We start from the raw sequence: 10,066 nt of genomic DNA, 5'->3' as shown, positions 1-10,066 counted from the left end.
GGACTCATCAATGAGTATGTGTTTTGCCTCAGTTGGGTTTTCTAACAGGGAGCCCAAAATTTGATGAATTGATTCCAGTAGTTTTCATTGATTAGTTTGCTAAGGAATAAGTCTTATAATGATATTATTTTGCCCAGATCTTGCTTCAAGATTGACGATCTTTTGTTGGATATTCTAAAGGGTTTTAAGACTGGTTTCCATTTCTTTCTGAAGTTTATCAAGTCTAATCTCATTTTCTAGGACTCTGGCTTCTGTTTTTTCCACTCTATTTGCCATTTGATTAATAGTCTCCAAAGGTTTGAGGTTGGTTGGAAAATTTCTGAATAGCCTGTTGCATTGGCTGAAGAGTTAGTTTTAAGTCTTCAAGGTTCATGAGTTGTTCTGGTTTGCTCTTACTTGGCAATTTATTTTATTTATTTATTTTACATTTGTTAACTGGGAAAGTCTGACTGGATACAGGTCCATTTTCAGCAGAGGCCCAGGGAGAAAAGCTCCAAGTATACATTACTAGTGTAATTACAGTGAAATTATTACAGTGTATTACCACAAAATTTAATTTTTTTAACAATATATACAGACAGGTACAATTTCCACTCATATACACACAGGATAGGTTGAAAGTTAGTGTCCGAGAAAGAAATAGTGATTTTTTTTTTAAAAAGAAAAGTGTGAAAAGCTCCAAGTGTACATTATTAATGTAAATACAGTAAAATTAGTACAGTGAATTATCACAGAATTGACATTTTTTTTTTAACAATATATACAGACAGGTACAATTTCAACTCACATACACACAGGATAGGTTGTTAGTAGCTGAGAAAGAAATAGTGTTTTTTTTTTCTAAAGAAGGAAAGTGTAACAAAAGTTGGTAACATACATGGTGTCAGCTTAATTTTAAATCTTTCAATAGATGAGAGCTTTAGAAAATTCTAAGCAGTTAGAGGATCAAAGATATAATCTTGCAATGAGGTTCACATTTATAGATTCTGTTTATGTGGTGGTTAATCAGGGTTTGTACAGGGACAAAGCCAATGCATTTTTAAGTATTTCTTAAGAGATTTTTTGAATTGGGATAAGGAGGGGTCATTGGTGAGTTCTGCAGGAAGAAGGTTCCAGATTTTTCCGGCAGAGTTGGAGAATAGTGATGCACCAGCTGAATTGTTGGTTTTAACAGTCTGTACTGGCACTTTGTTGGTTTATTTAAATCTTGCTGTTTCCCAGTTCTGGGTCTTTTAGATAATTGCATCCTTTTCAGGTGAAGATACTGAAGAAAATGTAGTTTTAGTTTGAGTATCCATGTTGTCTCTTTCATTCGACATCTTTGGCCTTTCTTTTCCTTTGGTTTTGAGAGATTAGTAGTTAGGCCTCATGGCTGCAGCCACACAGATATATTTAGTCTAATCCAGGATAATCCTTCTCTCTTTAAATGTCAAGATCCATTTCTTGTAATTTTAATGCAACCAAAAATAGATTCTATTAGCAGACTGGTTACATTTTACAAGTTTATATGGGCTCTATACTCAAGCTGGTTAGTGTAATCTAAAATCCCAGTAAGAGCCTAGTAACAGCGGTGCTCACACATATGCTGCCATATTAATCTACAAATTTATTTTCTTAACTTTTCCTTAGATAAGGTGCTTGATTAATTAGGATCCCACTGAATAACTCTTTAAATACTGTCAACCTGATAACAAATGATGGTGGTCCCTGATATTATGAAACTGGAGATTCAATCACCTTAGAATTTCATTATGGATATTGTTTTCTTTAAATCCATTCCCTCCAATAGATCTCTATTCAGTTTGTGCTTTAACTTCCAAGGGTGTGACCTGAGCCCTTTAAAAATGAATTTATTGTGTCACAGTTCAAACCGATTTTTGTATCTCTGGAACCATATGTGATACTAGAAAACTGTAAATGGCAACCTGTTCAGCAAAGAGCAATATTTACAATGGCTGGATTCAATTGATTCTAGTCTCAAACTGGATTTATAACCTACAATAAGCACAGTAAATATTAATATTTGTAATGTTGTACAAACAGCTTATTATAGCTATATAAGCATTCAAACAATATCCATACTGCCAGCAGGATTTTCTTCATACAGCTGTGAGCTTCATATGAAGCTAAGCAGTTCTGTCTGTGCCACTTGATTGTTGAGATATTCAGAGACATATAAGAAAATTAATACAATGCAAATATTATATAAAAATATTCAGTAGATGATTAGTTACAACAGACAGAAGTTAAATATCAATGTAGTTGTGTTTGCTATCATGAAGATGCAATATGAAATCTTCTTCTACCTTGTATTTAGCACAGTATTGGGGTTATTAATGGAAGTATGAACAAACAATATTTATCATTCAGAGGAATCATCACTAGCCATAAGATTAGCTTCAACTAGATTTGGGATTTGCATCCATATAATATTTTATGCACACACAAGTACACAAGTTAGATAAATTGAAGTATTTTATTTTAGAAATACCACTGTCATGTTTCTGAATTAATGAAGAAAATAGAAACACAAACATTTTTGTGAAATAAAGTATTTTATTTGAGTAATCCCTGTTACAGCAATGATTATAATAAGCATTAAGCAATGTCAGATGTAAACTCAAATAAAAGCATTACCGGAGAAATCCACCACCAACACCCAAATTTAATTCAGACAAAGGTCCATTTTCACTTCTCAGATCGCTGTTGTATTTTCTTTGTATATTGTTACCAAGCTCCCAAAACATATGCACAGGAGCTGATCCTAACCTTATAGACCAAGCCAAAATACAGTTTAATGGACAAAACATTTTATGCAATGTACAATGTAATACTCAAATTAGCAAAATGTATATAACAAAGAAGGCAATGATTCTTAAAGATGAGTTGCAGACACCTATACCTTATACAATGTAATGCTCAAATTTGAAAAATGCATATAACAAAGAAGGCAATGATTCTTAAAGATGAGTTGCAGACACCTTATGCGTCTGTAAGTGGTAATCCCTGTGTTTGACCAAAACCCAGAATATGATTCAGATAGAGAATTAGCTGTTTCTTTAGTAATACATCTGATAAGATTAAAACATGTAGAGACTTGTTTACCAGTAACGTGTGTGTTTTGCAAAAAAAACAAACAAAAGTGGCAAAATATGTAAAACAATGCATATGAATTCCTCTAGTGTAGGCAGTCCTGCTAACCACACCTTATCCTGTCTTCACATTTTGACACTACCAAGCTCCCAACAACGGGAGCTTTCAAGGCACCAGATCACCTTATTACCATATTATGTAAATGGCCCCAATCTCTGCCATCATGCCTATTGAAAGGCAATTCATTACGAATTTCAGTTAGGCATGATAGTGGAACCCAGCTCAGCACAGCACAGCTTAGGACAGATGGATGAAAGGCATGCATCTGATACAGACCAGATTAACTAGCTGCCCAATGCTGTTCTGTGTCATGCTTAAATGCCAGAAGGACAACAGAATGATCAGCTTGTCAATAATATGGAAGGGAAAATACACATTGCATATTATGTGCTCAGTCATGAACTAGACAGTATTTTGTATATCAGTGTTCAGTACTATGATCCTTGTCTATGAATCACAGTATGGAATGTTAGCGTACTAAACTTAATCTGCAATGTACTTGCACATTTCTGCAATTTATGTTTCTGAGCATCACTGCCTGTGCCCTGCTAGTGCTTTAACTGTAAAACTTGAAAAACTCTTCTCTTATCCAAAATATCTGTTGGGGATGAACACCTTAAGAAAAAGCTTAGAGACATAATAATGTAATAAATCTCTCTCATTAACAAACACACACACACACACACACACACACACACACACACACACACACACACAAACCTAGACACACATGCATGTATGAAAACATATACAGGAGTACACTTGTTACATTGCTTATATAATCTTATGGGTAATAAGACAAGCACCTAGAAATGAAAGATTTTTTATTTTTGTACACCATCTATACCTAAAATGGATTCCAGAACAGTTCATGTCACATACAATGCACTACCCAAAGTTAAAAAACACATGTAAAAAAAAAAAAAATGAGTGGCTCTTAAACGTGAGTTGCAGACACCTTTTCCAGCTGACAGTGGTAGTGCTTGCCATTGTGAAGAATCTAGAATATGATTCAGGGAGAAATACTTTAGAGGAACTGAGGGCTCTTCTGGTGAAAAAAGTATAAACAGTTGGAGCACTCCATAGAAACATGATGTGCCGGTATATACCAGTGGCCATTTCAGTTTACAACATAAGGACAGCATTAAAAACTATAATGTCCTTGCCCACAGAACCATTATATAACACGATTAGATATTCTTAACTCCCCAGCACTGTTTGCATGTTCTTTTACAGGAACTTCCTTCCTACCCATAGCTGTAGCAATTCCTGTACATACTGTGACAAGTTTCTCACGCTGACAGAATATTTCTTCAGACAAACCATGAGGAGTCACTTGTACTCTGTATTCCTGAACTCCCAATATATATATATATATATATATATATATATATATATATATATACTGTGTTCATCAGTCTACATTATGTGGTGAACAGTCTGTGGCCATTATAAATTTGTCAGCTCTTTATGTTATGGTGAGACCAGGAACCCTTATGTACAGCAAGGGTTGTGGAGAGGAAATACACAGTATGTCCCTACCTGCATGAATCTTGAGAGTTCTTGTAATACCATTGGCAATTGTATATAAAGCTTCATTGTTTTGTAAGCAGGGAATTGACGCACAGTATACCATGGATGTCTCACAATATACTAATGATATTATGTACATGGAAGATATCCTTGTTACAGCAAAGTGTCTGATTTCTGTTCCTGATTTAAGAATGAGCAAACTCTTAATGTGGGAATAGCATGTCCCCCATACTAAGTAAACTTCCTTGCATGGCATGTGTTAGAATCACATAAATTCAGTAACTTGCAGCCTGAATTGTTTGGCAGTGAATCTGCATGTCTGTCTGTAATGTTGTGACTTTTCCTGCTGAAGCCCTCTGCCACTGCACTACGCTAAGTCTAAATGTTGCTCCACAAATTCTCACTGTGCATGTCTGTTATCACTGACAGAATATGTCATTTGGTTTATCAGTACTGTTCGGAGCTCAGAGCAGCTGTACATGCATGGCATATGTTTCCAATGCACTGTCTCAGGCGCTAGCAATTTGGACCTTAAGTCGTGTTACATTGTGTCACAGCTAAGGAGGTTTAAATGGTTAACTAAGGCTAAACAAGCACACAGGCATTATTTTGATCCTGCAACCACAGATAAAATCCACACACACACACACACACACACACACACACACACACACACACACACACACACACACACGCACACACACACACACACACACACACACACACACACACACACACACACACATACATACATATAATGTCTGTATGCCTTCATTTATTTTATACTTGCTTGAATTATGAATTTGGTTTGCACTGGAAAAGCTTTAATTTCATACATGTAGAGGAAATGTAGTCATTATTAGTTCTGGAGAGGCTTTTTTATACTAACCAGTTATTTGTCAGGTCATGATTTTCGGCCAGTGGTTATTTTAATAATTACTTATGGTTTCAGCATTACTTCATTTTTATAGTTTTTGAATGAGAGTAGAGTGAAAGAAATTTAACAATGGAGTATACAAATGAAAATTGAATTTACAATATAAAAAAGTACAGAAGATGTCAGCCACATTATCTATTAAACAATGATGCAGGCTGTGCATTGGTGATGTCTAGCTGTTTTATAACTACCTTAGCAAAAGGAAAATACTGTCACATGACCCATGCTGTTTATCACTCTCTTTTCTTTTTCTCAAGGGCTGCTTTGGTCTGTGGTTCTGCATCTTATACCAACATTTACATAGTGCATGGTACTAAATAATTCACTCATACTCTCCCTATTAGCCTCTCTTTGTCTTAACATATAACATCAGACCTTCATACCAGGGTAGTCAGTATTCAGCACTGATAGATATTTGTTTTACCTTAACATGCTCACAGAATGTAACCAGTAATATTCTGAATATGTCTCAGTAGATGAAAACTGACCACCAATCAAACGTATTTCTCATAACTTAGATATGACTGAGCACAAACTGTGCATGATGTGCTAATAGGCTATCTTTAAACATCTTGTCATATATTCAGACAAAGAGATAAAATGACCAAAGCTACGATTACAATGGTATTATCCCCATGTTTTAAGAAAGGACAAGAGGATCATAAAGTCATCTAGTAAAATAATAGACCTTACTAAATTTACTCCAGCACTCTAGCAGAAAACCTAGCAATAAAAATGTGTGAGGATGAATAATCAGATAAACATATTTGTAGTGTTCATGTAAAAGACAGTGATGCACATAAAACAAATAAAAAACATATTTCCATCATATTCCACTCTTCCAGGCAGTAGTACTAAACCAGTCAATGTGGTTAATGCTACTATTCAAATCTTTCAAGTCAAAAATGTCATAAAGGATGTAGTCGTGATGTGGTTTCTACTTCCAAAATGCATGTTGTGCCTTTAAAATAGTAAGCTATTTTACTTATAGTGTCCCTTCAGTTTCAGTTCCTTACTTTCTCAAAGTTACAATGCTTTGAGTCCAGGCTTTCTTTCGATAGCACTAGAATTATATATGGATACTTTCAAATTATATCCATTGATGTTTCTTTCTTTCTTTCTTTATTTTGTAAGCTTCTATTCTCAGTCTTGTGGTTATGTTCTTCTTTCACTCTTTAAATGATAACATTTTTCATCTGTCATGTTATTATGTAATGTATGTCCAATCCAGCTTTCACATGTGATCTTAGTCAGAGGTAGGGACAATGAATGGGCAGGGTTAAAAGGATACACTCAGGCTATGTAACGGGGAGGTCAGCTGAAGCATGGATAGAATTTAAAATAAATAACTTGGCAATTATTCAGAGCTGCACATGTGAAATACTCCTGCAGCACTTGGCTTCTTCTTCAAAAAGTGTGCCAGAGGTAGTATGAGACAATTAATTTCGGATGTGTGAGGTGGTTGAATAGGTCCTAGCTGGTACAGGTGGAGAAGGTGCACAGATTCCTCATAAAGATAATCCAAGGGAATCAAGGCCTGTCTTAAGAGAAAAGGTTATTAGATTTAACTAAATCAGCAATGAAATCCTTCTAATAGACAGCTAACCAATTATTTTACATACATGAGAACTTAAAGAGGACTTCACAGAACAAATTAAGATTTTATTGACTTAGCTGTCAAATTTAATAATACTAGATATGTTGCTATAAAATTTTTTACTTGAAATTTAAACCCCCTTTCACATACAAGATCAGTTTTAACATTGGTATCTTTATTTGTACAAACATTTGGAAAATTAATGCATTTCTTGGGTTTATCATGATGTTTCAGATGTTTTGTTAAGGTTAATTAGAAATTTCTGTTTGAAGTTTTGCAAAAAATAGATTTTTAAAATACATTATAAATAATGTTAAACTTCTTAAATATGTTTACTATTCTTGCTATTAACAGTGCAAATATTAATAATATTAATTTTAAGATTTGACATTGGTAGGACTGTTCCTTTTCTCCTTTTTTGTTTAATATGTATACTGAATTTCTTTTTATGTATCTATTGTCTAACATGCCTAAACAATTTAAAAGTAGTTGACATTCTGTTAAAAGTGATAGCTTTTGACTTTGTTGCTCTCTATTCTTCTTATGGTAATATGTATAATCCCTGTATATTAGATGCAATGGATATATTTACCAGTGTTTCAGATTATAAATCACATTTTGATAAATCCTTTTGGTTACATTACTTTACAATTGTAATTCCTTGATTTTATTTAATTTCATTTTATTGCGAGCAATAACTAGTTAACTGGAATATGTTGGTTTGAATTACTTACAGGGCAATAAAAACATAATGAGATAAAATATCTGAAGACTGAAAAATGAGACTGGGGAGTTATCAAAGTATGCCCTGGGATTAATTAACAATTGTGTAGGCTTTGCATGAGGCTTCCATGATTACACTGTGTTAAACAATGAACAGCAGCATTTGTTGAACAAACATGTTGCTCATCATGCTTGCATATTTCCAAGCACTGTTACATGCTCAACAGTAGTGTTAATGGCCTTGTTACATGCTCAGCAGTAGTGTTAGTGGCCCTGTTACATGCTCAGCAGTGGTGTTACTGGCCCTGTTACATGCTTAGCAGTAGTGTTAGTGGCCCTGTTACATGCTCAGCAGTAGTGTTAGTGGCCCTGTGACATGCTCAGCAGTAGTGTTAGTGGCCATGCAATAGTGCTGAGAAGTCTGAGTATACAATGCAGGCAGAGTTATTATTTATTTTTTATTGCCTGTAGGCAAATGTATTATGAGAGAATGGCTGGACAGCTTACATGATGCAAGGATGAGTGGATTATAAGACTGTAGATGCAGTGTACACGAAACTGTGAGAATGTACACAGAATACAATATTAATAGTGTGGAGATAGTACGAGGAAAGGGTAAATGGAAAAAATGTGTGCAGTGAATAGAATCAAGTGGGATAATCTCACAAAGAAATATTTTCAACAGAAAGATGTCCATGTTGAAGTAATAATAAATTACCCTGTTTCAAATTTTTTACCCTTGTAGATAATAAAAAAATGGACATGCTAACAATGGATGTGACAGGGACACAATGCAACATTATAAGCAAGGGGAGTAAACATGATATTAATGTTCATAACATAGTGAGTTCAGATAGTAAGGACAGTGGATGTATTGGGGCTATAAGCATGCACTGCAGTTATTGAATATGGTATGTATATACAGGGAATGTATGTGTGATAACTAACTGTACTGCTGTATCCTCCACTTCATCCTATATAAACAAGGAATGAACAGTACAGCTGCCATGTCATCCACAGCAGAAAGGGACATGTGTTACTATTTGTTGTCATTGGGCAATAGTAGGTAGGGGGGTATGATACCTTGACACATTTATTAGACAAGCATGCATTATATATTCATGTACATCATACACAGTAATATAACAGCATGCAAAATACACAACTGACAAATGACAATACAGATCTGATGACATGCAGTAGTTCAAGGCCTCTGATTGTAAATGGACAACATCTACTACATGATTATACAGGGCATGCTCACAAGACATTACAGTGAACACTGCCATAACACCTTGTAAACAAAACAAACACCCAAGAAATTGTCCAAACACAGGCCCAATCACACTTTATGATGATATGGCACCATACAATACAGGAAGACATGTTATGTAAGTAAACCAAGTAGAATGACTAGCCTCAGAATTCATAAAGCTTGCTCCATGCGCCGGAGTAGTGTCGGTGATCTAGCGCCAAATATGGCCATCGAGCGATTCAGGTAAGAGCTATTTCCATGTGCACTACCAGCGTATGCCAGAGCTGCGCAGCTCCCCATGCATGTATGCTAATTACCTCATGCACAGCAGTGTAACATGCAAATGAAGGTATATAGCGATTCATGAAGTTGTGCAGGCATAGCGTAAGTATGTAGAAATGTAAATCAAAAAAATGGTTTACATTTTGTCAAACATAAAATCAGAGCCATGAAAGCGGACCAAACTTATGTATTATAATGTTAATATATGCCAGTGGCTAAATATATAGCCAATGGCATAAAACAGCATGGACAACATATAAGAAATAACATTTAATGTCATGGCCACACCAACGCAAAGTAAAACCGCAGTGCATCGGTTTAGATGTCATAAAACTGTAATGTAATGCAATTCATGATATCCCCATAATAGTCAATGGCACGCATGCTACACCACTACCATGGCACAAGGGTTGCTAAGAGTCTGTGACAGTGTTCCATGCGGTAACTAGGAATTATCAGTCAATGCCATGCAAATGAGTCAAGTAATACTGAATTGCAAATGCCCCGCTGGCGTAAGGATGCACCACATGGCGTAGCATTACAACACTGAGGAGTGACCTGGAGATAAACATGACATCAAGAGAGG

Source organism: Protopterus annectens, chromosome 2.part0, assembly GCF_019279795.1.
Source record: "Protopterus annectens isolate FY-2018-M chromosome 2.part0, PAN1.0, whole genome shotgun sequence".
In the NCBI taxonomy this organism is placed as follows: Eukaryota; Metazoa; Chordata; order Ceratodontiformes; family Protopteridae; genus Protopterus; species Protopterus annectens.
This window is presented reverse-complemented; position numbering follows the sequence as displayed.